Raw genomic sequence first — 16,850 nt, 5'->3', positions numbered from 1 at the left:
TGATGACTATGGTCATTTTTCGTTTTTCAGTAGTGTACTAGATGATTGTCACATTGGGCCTTATTCTGAGTTACACAGAGAAGAGGCCATGGCTCCATATTTTGCCGCAGCCACATCTGCATCTTATACTAATGCCCACAGGGGCAGATCCAGAACAAAATGACAGGGGGCACCATGGCAGAGAAAATGATATTGTGGTCCTTTAGTGCATGCCGAAGGTAGGGGCGGCCTCACAACAAGAGGAGTGATCTCAAAATGAATGCTGTATCCATGAGGCAGTGGGTGATGCCAGAAAATGGATGACAGGGGGAGGCTGCGGGTGACGTTGATGATGATGGAAAGTGACAGTGGGAGATGGAGAGGCAGTGGATGACAGGTAGAGGCAGATGGTGACAGGGAAGGGCAGTGGATTAAGCCTGAGAGAGTGGGTAACAGGGAGGTGGTGATGGAAGAGGCAGTAAGTGAGAGGGAGAGGTTGATGCCTTGGAGAGGCAGAGGGTGACAGGCGAGAGAGAGTGACAGGCGAGAGAGGGTGATGCCTTGAGAGGCAGAGGGTTACAGGAGGGACAGGGTGATGGGTAGATAGTGATGCAGGGGAGAGGCAGTGGGTGACGGTAAGAGATAGTGGGAGAAAGAGAGGCAGTGGGTGACAGGGAGAGGCAGGGGATAACAGGAGTGGGTGGCAGGGAGAGGCAGTGAGTGATTCTAGGAAGAGCCAGTGGGTGATGCCAGGGAGAGGGTGAGAGTGAGTGAGTGACAGGGAGAGGCAGTGGGTGATGCCAGGTAGAGAGTGAAAGGCAGTGGGTGACACCAGGAAGAGCCAGTGGGTGATGCCAGGGAGACGGTGACACAGAGAGGGTGATGGGGAGAGGCAGTAGGTGACACCAGGTAGAGAGTGAAAGGCAGCGGGCGACGGAGAGAGAAGTGATGGGGAAAGATAGTGGGAGATGGAAAGGCAGTGGGTGTCAGGGAGAGGCAGTGGGATATATATATCTATGGGGCACTGGTCTGGATGGAAAGGGGGCAGTGAGATGGTGGTGGGAGGGGGGAACACTAGGCTGAATGAGGGGGCACTGTGACTGGACTGACTGGGCGGGTTCTTGCTGAGGAGCAGTGAGATGTCAGCAGGTGGCTGGGTGGGGGAGGGAAGAGGGGTGAAACTGGGCAAGCAGGGTGGTAGACACTGGGATGAGGCAGTCAGTGAATGATGGGGGACACAGGGCACTGCATCAAGCCCAGCCCGCAAATCAGAATACAGTAGGCAGAGCTTGGCTCATCGTTCATGGCTGACTGACAGCCAGCAGCCTCATGCACCAACACACTAGCGTGTTGGTGCAGTATGCATACCCTCCAACATTTTACACAAAAAAATCGGTACAAATTAGTAGAGATGAGCGGGTTCGGTTTCTCTGAATCCGAACCCGCACGAACTTCATGTTTTTTTTCACGGGTCCGAGCGACTCGGATCTTCCCGCCTTGCTCGGTTAACCCGAGCGCGCCCGAACGTCATCATGACGCTGTCGGATTCTCGCGAGACTCGGATTCTATATAAGGAGCCGCGCGTCGCCGCCATTTTCACACGTGCATTGAGATTGATAGGGAGAGGACGTGGCTGGCGTCCTCTCCATTTAGATTAGAAGAGAGAAAGAGAGAGAGAGAGAGATTGACCTGATTTACTGGAGCTTAGGAGTACTGTAGAAGTGTAGAGAGTGCAGAGTTTACTAGTGACTGACCACAGTGACCACCAGACAGTGCAGTTTTATTTAATATATCCGTTCTCTGCCTGAAAAAAACGATACACACAGTGACTCAGTCACATACCATATCTGTGTGCACTGCTCAGCCCAGTGTGCTGCATCATCTATGTATATATATCTGACTGTGCTCAGCTCACACAGCTTATAATTGTGGGGGAGACTGGGGAGCACTGCAGTGCCAGTTAATAGTTATAGGTTATAGCAGGAGCCAGGAGTACATATTATATTAAAATTAAACAGTGCACACTTTTGCTGCAGGAGTGCCACTGCCAGTGTGACTGACCAGTGACCTGACCACACTGACCACCAGTATAGTTAGTAGTATACTATATTGTGTGATTGCCTGAAAAAGTTAAACACTCGTCGTGTGACTTCACTTGTGTGGTGTTTTTTTTTTTATTCTATAAAAAACTCATTCTGCTGACAGACAGTGTCCAGCAGGTCCGTCATTATATAATATATACCTGTCCGGCTGCAGTAGTGATATATATATATATTTTTTATATCATTATTTATCATCCAGTCGCAGCAGACACAGTACGGTAGTTCACGGCTGTAGCTACCTCTGTGTCGGCACTCGGCAGTCCGTCCATAATTGTATACCACCTACCCGAGGTTTTTTTTTCTTTCTTCTTTATACATACATACTACTACATCTCTTTATCAACCAGTCTATATTAGCAGCAGACACAGTACGGTAGTTCACGGCTGTAGCTACCTCTGTGTCGGCACTCGGCAGTCCGTCCATAATTGTATACCACCTACCCGTGGTTTTTTTTTCTTTCTTCTTTATACATACATACATACTACTACATCTCTTTATCAACCAGTCTATATTAGCAGCAGACACAGTACAGTACGGTAGTTCACGGCTGTAGCTACCTCTGTGTCGGCACTCGGCAGTCCGTCCATAATTGTATACCACCTACCCGTGGTTTTTTTTTCTTTCTTCTTTATACATACATACTACTACATCTCTTTATCAACCAGTCTATATTAGCAGCAGACACAGTACGGTAGTTCACGGCTGTAGCTACCCCTGTGTCGGCACTCGGCAGTCCGTCCATAATTGTATACCACCTACCCGTGGTTTTTTTTTCTTTCTTCTTTATACATACATACTACTACATCTCTTTATCAACCAGTCTATATTAGCAGCAGACACAGTACGGTAGTTCACGGCTGTAGCTACCTCTGTGTCGGCACTCGGCAGTCCGTCCATAATTGTATACCACCTACCCGTGGTTTTTTTTTCTTTCTTCTTTATACATACATACTACTACATCTCTTTATCAACCAGTCTATATTAGCAGCAGACACAGTACAGTACGGTAGTCCACGGCTGTAGCTACCTCTGTGTCGGCACTCGGCAGTCCGTCCATAATTGTATACCACCTACCCGTGGTTTTTTTTTCTTTCTTCTTTATACATACATACTACTACATCTCTTTATCAACCAGTCTATATTAGCAGCAGACACAGTACAGTACGGTAGTTCACGGCTGTAGCTACCTCTGTGTCGGCACTCGGCAGTCCGTCCATAATTGTATACTAGTATCCATCCATCTCCATTGTTTACCTGAGGTGCCTTTTAGTTGTGCCTATTAAAATATGGAGAACAAAAATGTTGAGGTTCCAAAATTAGGGAAAGATCAAGATCCACTTCCACCTCGTGCTGAAGCTGCTGCCACTAGTCATGGCCGAGACAATGAAATGCCAGCAACGTCGTCTGCCAAGGCCGATGCCCAATGTCATAGTACAGAGCATGTCAAATCCAAAACACCAAATATCAGTAAAAAAAGGACTCCAAAACCTAAAATAAAATTGTCGGAGGAGAAGCGTAAACTTGCCAATATGCCATTTACCACACGGAGTGGCAAGGAACGGCTGAGGCCCTGGCCTATGTTCATGGCTAGTGGTTCAGCTTCACATGAGGATGGAGGCACTCAGCCTCTCGCTAGAAAAATGAAAAGACTCAAGCTGGCAAAAGCAGTAGCACCGCAAAGAACTGTGCGTTCTTCGAAATCCCAAATCCACAAGGAGAGTCCAATTGTGTCGGTTGCGATGCCTGACCTTCCCAACACTGGACGTGAAGAGCATGCGCCTTCCACCATTTGCACGCCCCCTGCAAGTGCTGGAAGGAGCACCCGCAGTCCAGTTCCTGATAGTCAGATTGAAGATGTCAGTGTTGAAGTACACCAGGATGAGGAGGATATGGGTGTTGCTGGCGCTGGGGAGGAAATTGACCAGGAGGATTCTGATGGTGAGGTGGTTTGTTTAAGTCAGGCACCCGGGGAGACACCTGTTGTCCGTGGGAGGAATATGGCCGTTGACATGCCTGGTGAAAATACCAAAAAAATCAGCTCTTCGGTGTGGAGGTATTTCAACAGAAATGCGGACAACAGGTGTCAAGCCGTGTGTTCCCTTTGTCAAGCTGTAATAAGTAGGGGTAAGGACGTTAACCACCTCGGAACATCCTCCCTTATACGTCACCTGCAGCGCATTCATAATAAGTCAGTGACAAGTTCAAAAACTTTGGGTGACAGCGGAAGCAGTCCACTGACCAGTAAATCCCTTCCTCTTGTAACCAAGCTCACGCAAACCACCCCACCAACTCCCTCAGTGTCAATTTCTTCCTTCCCCAGGAATGCCAATAGTCCTGCAGGCCATGTCACTGGCAATTCTGACGATTCCTCTCCTGCCTGGGATTCCTCCGATGCATCCTTGCGTGTAACGCCTACTGCTGCTGGCGCTGCTGTTGTTGCTGCTGGGAGTCGATGGTCATCCCAGAGGGGAAGTCGTAAGACCACTTTTACTACTTCCACCAAGCAATTGACTGTCCAACAGTCCTTTGCGAGGAAGATGAAATATCACAGCAGTCATCCTACTGCAAAGCGGATAACTGAGGCCTTGGCATCCTGGGTGGTGAGAACCGTGGTTCCGGTATCCATCATTACTGCAGAGCCAACTAGAGACTTGTTGGAGGTACTGTGTCCCCGGTACCAAATACCATCTAGGTTCCATTTCTCTAGGCAGGCGATACCGAAAATTTACACAGACCTCAGAAAAAGAGTCACCAGTGTCCTAAAAAATGCAGCTGTACCCAATGTCCACTTAACCACGGACATGTGGACAAGTGGAGCAGGGCAGGGTCAGGACTATATGATTGTGACAGCCCACTGGGTAGATGTATGGACTCCCGCCGCAAGAACAGCAGCGGCGGCACCAGTAGCAGCATCTCGCAAACGCCAACTCTTTCCTAGGCAGGCTACGCTTTGTATCACCGGTTTCCAGAATACGCACACAGCTGAAAACCTCTTACGGCAACTGAGGAAGATTATCGCGGAATGGCTTACCCCAATTGGACTCTCCTGTGGATTTGTGGCATCGGACAACGCCAGCAATATTGTGTGTGCATTAAATATGGGCAAATTCCAGCACGTCCCATGTTTTGCACATACCTTGAATTTGGTGGTGCAGAATTATTTAAAAAACGACAGGGGCGTGCAAGAGATGCTGTCGGTGGCCAGAAGAATTGCGGGACACTTTCGGCGTACAGGCACCACGTACAGAAGACTGGAGCACCACCAAAAACTACTGAACCTGCCCTGCCATCATCTGAAGCAAGAAGTGGTAACGAGGTGGAATTCAACCCTCTATATGCTTCAGAGGTTGGAGGAGCAGCAAAAGGCCATTCAAGCCTATACAATTGAGCACGATATAGGAGGTGGAATGCACCTGTCTCAAGCGCAGTGGAGAATGATTTCAACGTTGTGCAAGGTTCTGCTGCCCTTTGAACTTGCCACACGTGAAGTCAGTTCAGACACTGCCAGCCTGAGTCAGGTCATTCCCCTCATCAGGCTTTTGCAGAAGAAGCTGGAGACATTGAAGGAGGAGCTAACACGGAGCGATTCCGCTAGGCATGTGGGACTTGTGGATGGAGCCCTTAATTCGCTTAACAAGGATTCACGGGTGGTCAATCTGTTGAAATCAGAGCACTACATTTTGGCCACCGTGCTCGATCCTAGATTTAAAGCCTACCTTGGATCTCTCTTTCCGGCAGACACAAGTCTGCTGGGGTTGAAAGACCTGCTGGTGAGAAAATTGTCAAGTCAAGCGGAACGCGACCTGTCAACATCTCCTCCTTCACATTCTCCCGCAACTGGGGGTGCGAGGAAAAGGCTCAGAATTCCGAGCCCACCCGCTGGCGGTGATGCAGGGCAGTCTGGAGCGACTGCTGATGCTGACATCTGGTCCGGACTGAAGGACCTGACAACGATTACGGACATGTCGTCTACTGTCACTGCATATGATTCTCTCACCATTGAAAGAATGGTGGAGGATTATATGAGTGACCGCATCCAAGTAGGCACGTCACACAGTCCATACTTATACTGGCAGGAAAAAGAGGCAATTTGGAGGCCATTGCACAAACTGGCTTTATTCTACCTAAGTTGCCCTCCCACAAGTGTGTACTCCGAAAGAGTGTTTAGTGCCGCCGCTCACCTTGTCAGCAATCGGCGTACGAGGTTACATCCAGAAAATGTGGAGAAGATGATGTTCATTAAAATGAATTATAATCAATTCCTCCGCGGAGACATTGACCAGCAGCAATTGCCTCCACAAAGTACACAGGGAGCTGAGATGGTGGATTCCAGTGGGGACGAATTGATAATCTGTGAGGAGGGGGATGTACACGGTGATATATCGGAGGATGATGATGAGGTGGACATCTTGCCTCTGTAGAGCCAGTTTGTGCAAGGAGAGATTAATTGCTTCTTTTTTGGGGGGGGTCCAAACCAACCCGTCATATCAGTCACAGTCGTGTGGCAGACCCTGTCACTGAAATGATGGGTTGGTTAAAGTGTGCATGTCCTGTTTTGTTTATACAACATAAGGGTGGGTGGGAGGGCCCAAGGACAATTCCATCTTGCACCTCTTTTTTCTTTTATTTTTCTTTGCGTCATGTGCTGTTTGGGGAGGGTTTTTTGGAAGGGACATCCTGCGTGACACTGCAGTGCCACTCCTAAATGGGCCCGGTGTTTGTGTCGGCCACTAGGGTCGCTTATCTTACTCACACAGTCAGCTACCTCATTGCGCCTCTTTTTTTCTTTGCGTCATGTGCTGTTTGGGGAGTGTTTTTTGGAAGGGCCATCCTGCGTGACACTGCAGTGCCACTCCTAGATGGGCCCGGTGTTTGTGTCGGCCACTAGGGTCGCTAATCTTACTCACACAGCTACCTCATTGCGCCTCTTTTTTTCTTTGCGTCATGTGCTGTTTGGGGAGTGTTTTTTGGAAGGGCCATCCTGCGTGACACTGCAGTGCCACTCCTAGATGGGCCCGGTGTTTGTGTCGGCCACTAGGGTCGCTAATCTTACTCACACAGCTACCTCATTGCGCCTCTTTTTTTCTTTGCGTCATGTGCTGTTTGGGGAGTGTTTTTTGGAAGGGCCATCCTGCGTGACACTGCAGTGCCACTCCTAGATGGGCCCGGTGTTTGTGTTGGCCACTAGGGTCGCTAATCTTACTCACACAGCTACCTCATTGCGCCTCTTTTTTTCTTTGCGTCATGTGCTGTTTGGGGAGGGTTTTTTGGAAGGGACATCCTGCGTGACACTGCAGTGCAACTCCTAAATGGGCCCGGTGTTTGTGTCGGCCACTAGGGTCGCTAATCTTACTCACACAGCTACCTCATTGCGCCTCTTATTTTCTTTGCGTCATGTGCTGTTTGGGGAGGGTTTTTTGGAAGGGACATCATGCGTGACACTGCAGTGACACTCCTAAATGGGCCCGGTGTTTGTGTCGGCCACTAGGGTCGCTAATCTTACTCACACAGCTACCTCATTGCGCCTCTTATTTTCTTTGCGTCATGTGCTGTTTGGGGGGGGTTTTTTGGAAGGGACATCCTGCGTGACACTGCAGTGACACTCCTAAATGGGCCCGGTGTTTGTGTCGGCCACTAGGGTCGCTAATCTTACTCACACAGCTACCTCATTGCGCCTCTTTTTTTCTTTGCGTCATGTGCTGTTTGGGGAGGGTTTTTTGGAAGGGACATCCTGCGTGACACTGCAGTGCCACTCCTAGATGGGCCCGGTGTTTGTGTCGGCCACTAGGGTCGCTAATCTTACTCACACAGCTACCTCATTGCGCCTCTTATTTTCTTTGCGTCATGTGCTGTTTGGGGAGGGTTTTTTGGAAGGGACATCCTGCGTGACACTGCAGTGACACTCCTAAATGGGCCCGGTGTTTGTGTCGGCCACTAGGGTCGCTTATCTTACTCACACAGTCAGCTACCTCATTGCGCCTCTTTTTTTCTTTGCGTCATGTGCTGTTTTGGGAGGGTTTTTTGGAAGGGCCATCCTGCGTGACACTGCAGTGCCACTCCTAGATGGGCCCGGTGTTTGTGTCGGCCACTAGGGTCGCTTATCTTACTCACACAGTCAGCTACCTCATTGCGCCTCTTTTTTTCTTTGCGTCATGTGCTGTTTGGGGAGGGTTTTTTGGAAGGGACATCCTGCGTGACACTGCAGTGCCACTCCTAGATGGGCCAGGTGTTTGTGTCGGCCACTAGGGTCGCTTAGCTTAGTCATCCAGCGACCTCGGTGCAAATTTTAGGACTAAAAATAATATTGTGAGGTGTGAGGTATTCAGAATAGACTGAAAATGAGTGGAAATTATGGTTTTTGAGGTTAATAATAATATGGGATCAAAATGACCCCCAAATTCTATGATTTAAGCTGTTTTTTAGGGTTTTTTGAAAAAAACACCCGAATCCAAAACACACCCGAATCCGACAAAAAAAATTCGGTGAGGTTTTGCCAAAACGCGGTCGAACCCAAAACACGGCCGCGGAACCGAACCCAAAACCAAAACACAAAACCCGAAAAATTTCAGGCGCTCATCTCTACAAATTAGGGAAGGTGGCGTGGCCACGGGTAAAGGGGGCATGGCCACGTCCCTTTTCCTATACTTTCAATGGAAAAATGAAGAATCAAAAGTCGGTACAGACCATAGAAAAAAAGGTACTATACCTGCCAAAAAGGTACCGTTGGAGGGTATGCAGTATGCAGTGCACTATTAAACAAAAATCTCCTAAATGACAGGGTCCCCCCCAGGAAACTACTGTCGAAGTCAAAAATATTACATAAAAAGAACATACAAACTACACACATATAAGTCGCTATACTTGCAAATACGCGCAGCGAGCACAGCAATATATGGTAACACACGCATTTACACGGACATGCCACAGAGATGGATTCGACACTTATCTCATACAGTACATAATTATAATAATATCAAGCGCCAGACATCATGATGATTTAAAATTATATATAATGAAGTAATGTCATGTATGTGTATTATTTGAACGAAACAAGATAGACCGGTCATGTTTACTATTGAAGCAACCAGATTGATGTGTAGATTCATTTGATGCTTGTTGTGAAGTTGTGGGACATTGCAGCGGATAATTATGATTACATGTATGAAAGCTAAAAATCACTCTTATTAGGACAGTGGACAGGAAGCTCAGGCCAGCCCCTTTGGATGTCTTCAAGGCTGAACCTGATTAGCACATACAAAGAAACTAGTGACTCATCATGAATGAGAGAGAGTCCCCTCCCCCAAACTAGATAACACATTGCTGATCACACAGGAAGGCAGTTCCTGTTTTTGGTCTCAGAGGAAGATGGAGTCCCAGCATTACTTTACAGAGAGAGAGAGAGTGATATGGAAAGACAAATTTATATAACTTAAGGATAATGGTATTGTATGCTGGCATGTAACTGTAACTGTATGTAACTGTATGTATTAACTGCTTACTGTGTGAGTTGTAATCATGTAACTATAGGTATACTGTACATTGTAATATATATTGAGTCCATATCCTTTTAATAACAAATATATACATCAATGAGCTTTGGAACTCAGATAATGTGTGGGTGTATTGTTTTCTCTTATGGGATGCAGTCTTTTGCTATGTATAGTGCACATTCATGGCACATGGTAATAAGATGTGCAGGTGTTTACAATATATATTAGAGCGGGCATTTTAAATATTTGTGAGGAAACAATTTGGCATTCACACTACCTATTAATGCCCATTCAATTTCTGAGTTGCCCACTTCCAGCACCTTACAGTCAGTGGCATACTTGCATCTGCCTAATCACCCTTACACACCCTGCAAATTCATTCTGTCTCTCCATGCAGTAACAGTCGGGATGCATGCGAAGTGCAATGTGCAGTAATTATAGCATTGGCCAACTACGTGAAGAACAGCATTGCATGCGATTAGTGTTCTACTCTGGCCCATTGTCTTTATTTACACATAAGGAAATCTACTGCACTGGAAAAATACAGAATGTCAACATACTAACATAGAACATAGAGCTAGTATATACAGATTATATTTGTGTTTCAAGGAAAGATGGGAAATAAAACAAGCTGTATTCAGTACATGACAGCACATTTGATTTTTTTAATTGATTTTATAAAATAATATATTTACAGTACAGTATGTATATATTTCAAAGGCAAGTTGCTCAATCAATTTATGACAGAAAATAGCTGCAAATAAAAGTAGGTGTTGACAAAACATGTAAACAAGATATCCCCTGCACTCCGCTGCCAGCCAGCAAAACAAAAATCCAATTTAAATATTAAATCTGTAGGGCAGTACGGATGGTGTAATGGTTAGCATTACTGTTTCACAGCACTGAGGTCATGGGTTTAATTCCCACCATGGCCCTAACTATGTGGAGTTTGTATATTCTCCTTGTGCTTGCGTGTTGCCTATATAATTCATTCACAACTTTGAAGGTGCTTCTGCTCATAGTAAAGTTACCTCCTCTCTACTGTATTTTCAGATTACCGGACAGTGGGTTTGAACAGTGCCAAAACCGCAGCAGGGTTACAGTCATTTTATTTGTTAGAGCCTCATGTACCTTATATGCCATCAGAGCACCACACGTTCTTTTATATGCCACAAGAGCCCCCAAATACCCTATTTTATGCAATAAGACCCCTCCACATGTCCCTTTAGATGCCATCAGAGTCCCCATATTTACATTAATATGCAAAAGTGGCAACATCATCATAAGTGATTTATCTTGGCCCTCTCTCTACATCGTTTTATTTGATTACTTTGTGAAATAGCCACCAATATGTTTCAAATAACAGCTGCCCTTTCCCATATCTTATCCAGATTGACACACAATAAATCACCTGTTCTTCATAATCTGTGGGAGGCGGCATCAGCAAGTGTATACACACTTTCCGATGCGGCCGAGAAAGGCAGCGACAGCAGGGGGGGGGGGAGCGGCGGGAGGAACGACGGCTGCAGCATCGCTGTCATTAACGAGGACATCCTTTTGTCTGTACATGTTCAGACAAGGGAGGGGGTCATTAATGATGCACGGGAGCGCGCATTGTTAACGACATTGAGTGTACACACGGGACGAGATTGTAAAAGATCTCGCCCAGGTCGACCCTTCTGAGCAAGATCTTTCACTTTCTCGTCTAGTGTGTATGGGACTTTACTAATAGATGGTTGTAACTTTAATCCGGTAACTACATTAGATTTCATGTCACTTTTGAATTGATTTATTTCGAGAGAACAATTTACAAGGACATGGACATACCCTGAAGCCCTCCAAGATGCAATTCAAATCATGGAAGAACAAACACACCAAGGGGCAATTACATATGTCCAATGAGTAACATTTTAGTAGTATCATTTGAAGAGGCACTAAAGGATGGTCTGCAGCTTCTCCTTTGTGTTCAGCCCTTAACAAGCAACCACATTTAAAAAATAAACTATAAAATGTAAATCTTTTAAGTAACAAAGTATAAATTTATCAAAAGCACTCCACTTTATAAATGTTTTATTACCTGTTATTTTATTTGTTGCATTACACTTTGGTAAAAAAAAATCTAAATAACTTGTATCTATAAAGAACAACTCTAAGAAAATATAAACCTTGGATGTGCTGACACCTATTGACCAAAGCTTAGTACTGTATGTTATCTCTTAATATCATTGATATCTCCAAGGGAATAAGATACAGGATATAATCCAACTTTAAATATTATTTTCTTTCCTGTTCATTTCAGTATAATGGACATTAAGATATGTCTTCTGACAGTAGGACATGAAGCAGTACTGGTGTTCTTAGTAAAATACTGCTGCTGCCATTATAATGTAAACTAGCAACATTGGAAGTCATTTTGCAGGGATTTGCACATTAAATAACTGAACTTAATTGTCTAGCGTATTTTATACAAATGCATGTGCGCTATATATATTTTATATATATATATATATATATATATATATAATAGGAGCATAACAGCGGCACTCTGGTCTTAGAAATTATACACTTAAACGCAGTCCATCTTTATCAATGTTTTGGGTTTATTTCAACCCATTATCAGTCAGGATACAACAGCATCGTTGATAAAGATGGACTGTGCTCAGGGTTAGACTGGCCCACCGGAGTACAGAGGTAATCCTCACTGCATGGCTCCACTTCCTCTAGGGATCGGGGGGATCATTCAGATCTGATTGCTGAGCTGCTAATTTTGCTGTCTTGCGTTCAGATAGTCGCTGCCTACGGGGGAGTGCATATTCGCCGTACAAGTGTGCAATGCTATGTGTACGCTGAGCTGCTAAAAGACACTTTGTGCAGCCTCTGCGCAGCCCAGGACTTACTACTACAGTGCGATGAGAACAGGCTGATCGGGGCCGGGGCTGACATCAGAGACCCTCCCTGAAAACACTTGGGCATGCCTGCGTTTTTCCGAACACTCCCAGTAAACGGTCAGTTGACACCCACAAACGGCTACCTCCTGTCAATCACCTTATGAACGCCCGTGCAAATGTAATTTTCGCACCATCCCATCACCGACCGGCGATGCCCGTTGTTGTCCGACGCGCATATGCATTGCGGCGCATTTAGTACCTGATTGCCCGCTGTGCGAAAAAGCACTGCAGCGATCAGATCTGAATGACCCCTTAGGTTCCAGACTGTGCCCTTGAATACTACTATACATTGTACTGTAGACATGTTACCTTATACTGCACAGTACTGTAGTGTATTATTTACAGTGCATTGATGTTAGTAATCGGGTACATTATCATGATGCAGTATTTACTACATATATTTATCAAGGGGCCCAGACAATGCACTCTCTAGTGGCTAGCAAAGCCTTTATGAAAGCTGGCCACCCCCTCTATGGAGACTGGCCATACCCCTAAACATGGGCCCCTATTACTGCATATTCAGGGCCGTTTCTAGCCAATTTGGCTCCCAGTGCGAGATTTCAAAATGCCCCCCCCCCCCCCCCCCCACATTGCTATAAAAAAAATTGTGTGCCCCCCCCCCCCCCCCGCATAGCTATAAAAAGAAAAAGCATGCGCGCGCTCCCGACAAGGGTGTGTGGCCTGATTAAAATGGGTGTGGTTTCATTAAAGTGGGTGTGGCAATATGCCGGGTGCCCTCCTCTTGTTATGCAAAAGTGTGACAGAGTTACAGGCGGCACTCACGGACTCACTCAAAAATGTCATCACTGTCAGACGGCGCCGGGCGGAAACAGGGAAACCAGCATCATAAGGTCCGTCACCATGGGAACTGTATACAAAGCACATCACAGCGGTTTACATGCACAGAATGCGTACCGGGTTCTGCAAAAGTAAAGTGACATAGTGCTGGTGACGAATCGTGCACATTAATTCTAATACAGTACATTAAATTCCCTAGCTAGATCCATGCCATAAAAATAAACCCTTCCAGGTATACTGAGCTCAAATTTAACAATCATGGTACACCCACGTCTGGCTGCTTCACATATATTGTCCACATCGTGTATAGTCATTTCCATATAGGGACGTGCAGTCAGGGGAGGCAGTGCCTCCCCTGTCATTAATGATGAAAAGAATAAAAAGAAGATACTTATGACACATATTCTGTGTCATAAGTATGTTCTTTTTATTATTCTAATCATTTGATAGTGTAAATACCTTGAAAATGAATTTCTGCGGCACCGCGCTGGCCATTGTAAAAGTCCGGAAGCAGGGGGCGGCTAGGGGGCGGAGGCAATCAGAAGACTGGAGGTGGTGGGGAATCCTTAATTTAAGGGGTCCCCACTCCTCCAGGGAACCCCGGCCAGGGGTGACTAGTTGGGGGGGGTAATGCCATGGCCACAGGGACCTACATAAATGTGTCCCCCGGATGTGGCATCATGTCCCTGGCTAGTGGAGCCCGGTGCTGGTTTTAAAAATATGGAAGACCCCTACATCTTTTTTCCCATATATTTTTGGAACCAGGACCGGACTAAGAGCCCGGTGCTGGTTGTCTAAATACGGGTAACCCCTGTCCAATTTTTTCCCCACTATTTAAACAACCAGGACCGGCTCAAAGAGCCAGAGGCTGGTTACACTTATGAGGGGGGACCTCACGCATTTTTTTTTTTCATTTTTTTTTAACCCATTCAGACCCTTTTCCATTAAGTTGATGGAAGCCCTGGACAACAAAATTGCATTCATGTCCTCCAACCACTCCCTTCCCAGTCCCAAACACTCATTTTTTATTTATTTTTCTATAAAAATGTACAATACAGTATATCACAAGTATAATGAGCAGGCAGGCAGCGGGCAGTGGACTGAGATGCAAATTAGTGGCGGAGGGCTGGGTCAGCTGATGGTGGGCGAGTTTGTAAGCCATTGGCCGTGGCAGCGGGCATTGGCTCAGAGGCAGTAGCGGGCATTGGCTAGGCGGCGGTAGAGGTCATCGGCAGGATTCGGCGAACATTATGGCTGTAGTGCCTCACCAGCCACTGACCTCACCGCACGCCACTGCATATACAAGTATGCTGTATCAATGTCTGTGCAGAGAGGAGAAAGTAGGGGAGAGGGAGGAGGAGGATGAAGGGAATGGAGAGAGCAAAGAAACCAAAAGGAAGGGAGAGAAAGTGTAGAGAATGGAGGACTGGAAGAAAAAAGGACCGAAGGAAAAAAGAACAAAAGGAAAAAGAAGAAAGCCCGTCAGTTTCCGGTGCCCGTGGCTCTGGCGTCACGATCAGGTCCCGGACCGGTTGCCATAGCAACCTGTGCCGCTCACCAATGCGCTTGCTCGCCGGGTTCAGCAAAAGTAAAGTGACATAGTGCTGGTGACGAATCGTGCACATTAATTCTAATACAGTACATTGAATAGCTAAATCCATGCCATAAAAATAAACCCTTCCAGGTATACTGAGTTCAAATTTAACAATCATGGTACACCCACGTCTGGCTGCTTCACATATAATCTCCACATCGTGTATAGTCATTTCCATATACAAGTATGCTGTATCAATGTCTGTGCAGATAGGAGAAAGTAGGGGAGAGGGAGGAGGAGGATGAAGGGAATGGAGAGAGCAAAGAAATCAAAAGGAAGGGAGAGAAAGTGTAGAGAATGGAGGACTGGAAGAAAAAAGGAATGAAGGAAAAAAGAACAAAAGGAAAAAGAAGAAAGGGAGGGCTTGGGGGGGGGGGTTGGGGGGGAAAGGTGAGGGAGAGGGATAGTCAAAGGGTAGCATATACAAGAAATTAGAGTAGGGGCCCTAAAGGTCCAGTTAGAGCAGGCTTTTCAACCAGTGTGCCGTGGCACACTGGTGTGCCACGACCAGTTGCACGGTGTGCCGCGGAGTCAGAGTCGTTGCCTGCACCTTCAGAGCAAACTGTGGCCCAGGCTCTTCTTATAGGATCAGTCGTGCCCTGACCTATGCCTTGAAGATGCGGCGGTGTGACATCATAGGTCACGGCCACTGCGTCTCACCACCCAGCCAGCCCACTCGCCTGCATACACATCTTCCAGTTCCCGCCCACATCCACAACTTTCCTTGCCGACCCTCATCCACACTTGTCCGCCCGACCGCTGCTCAGCTGCTGAGTGTGCGACAAGAGAGTCCACAGGACGCCGTAAGTTCTCCAAGCTCCTCCTCACCCCTTTTTCATTCATGGCACAGGGCTTTATAAGGTAAGGCAGCTTTCACTTTTAGCACTATACACACCTTGACAAAGGGGCTACATGCCCCGAAACATTGGTTTTTGCGATGTTTTCTAACTACACTAATTGAAGATTTTTACTACCTCAAGACCTGGAGTGACGCCATCTTTTCTTTGGCTGTTTACCCATATTGCTGTGGAGGGCACCCAGGCATTTACTTGTATTAGGACCAGGAGTGCCGGGCACTACCTCTTATATATATATATATATAGCAAACTGTTAGGCGTAACTTCGGGTCTTGAGATGTTCAATAATCCTTTTATAGCATGTTACAGTAATGCCAAAGTCTCAGAGTGCTGCCGCACTTTTATCAAGGTAACAATGGCAGCTTTCTGAAACGTTGGTAGTACTATAACATGCTATAAGAAGATTATTGAACATTTGAAGATTTGGGTAGCCGCCTGTCACTTCTTTTACTAGATACTCCCTACCAAGGAGGCCACTGAGGCAATGTAAGTTTATGGTGATGCCAGTGCTGGTCCTATGGATAATATATATACAGTGGTAGCAATTGGTACAGGCAATGACGAAACTTAGGGGTTTGTCACTGCTTCCACTTTGCCTGCTGTCTGTCATTTCTTTACGCATCAAAATTTTACTGTCCCCAGCATCAACATCTTATCTTGTAGCAAAGAACATTAGAGAACAGGCGCTTCATTTGAAGTTTTACAAAGCTGTGCCTTATTCGTGGATCACTTGTTGAGAAAAACACAGTATAGATCTGTGTAGCATTGGGACATTGGAGCATATCATATTAACTGTAGGGTTATAGGTCTGCTCAGATCTATTCAATTACGTTCTGTAGGTGCGATGGTGTACGTTGAAAAGTCCACGTTAAACTGAATTCTCTTCCGTTTAACAAGCAGTAAAAACCCATAGATTCCATCAGTGCTGTTTTTAGGGCCGGGACAGCTGCACAATCGCAAGGGGCGCTGGCCCGCGGGCATTGTGTGCAGTGTTCTATGTGGTCTGGCCAACCACATAGAATATTGTGAAAAAGGCCCTCCCAGGATGGACATTTTGGGAGGGGCATACAGATGGAGCCCA

The sequence above is a fragment of the Pseudophryne corroboree genome, chromosome 6 (genome assembly GCF_028390025.1).
Source record: "Pseudophryne corroboree isolate aPseCor3 chromosome 6, aPseCor3.hap2, whole genome shotgun sequence".
In the NCBI taxonomy this organism is placed as follows: Eukaryota; Metazoa; Chordata; class Amphibia; order Anura; family Myobatrachidae; genus Pseudophryne; species Pseudophryne corroboree.
The sequence above is the reverse complement of the archived record's forward strand: the minus strand, read 5'-3'. Positions refer to the sequence as shown.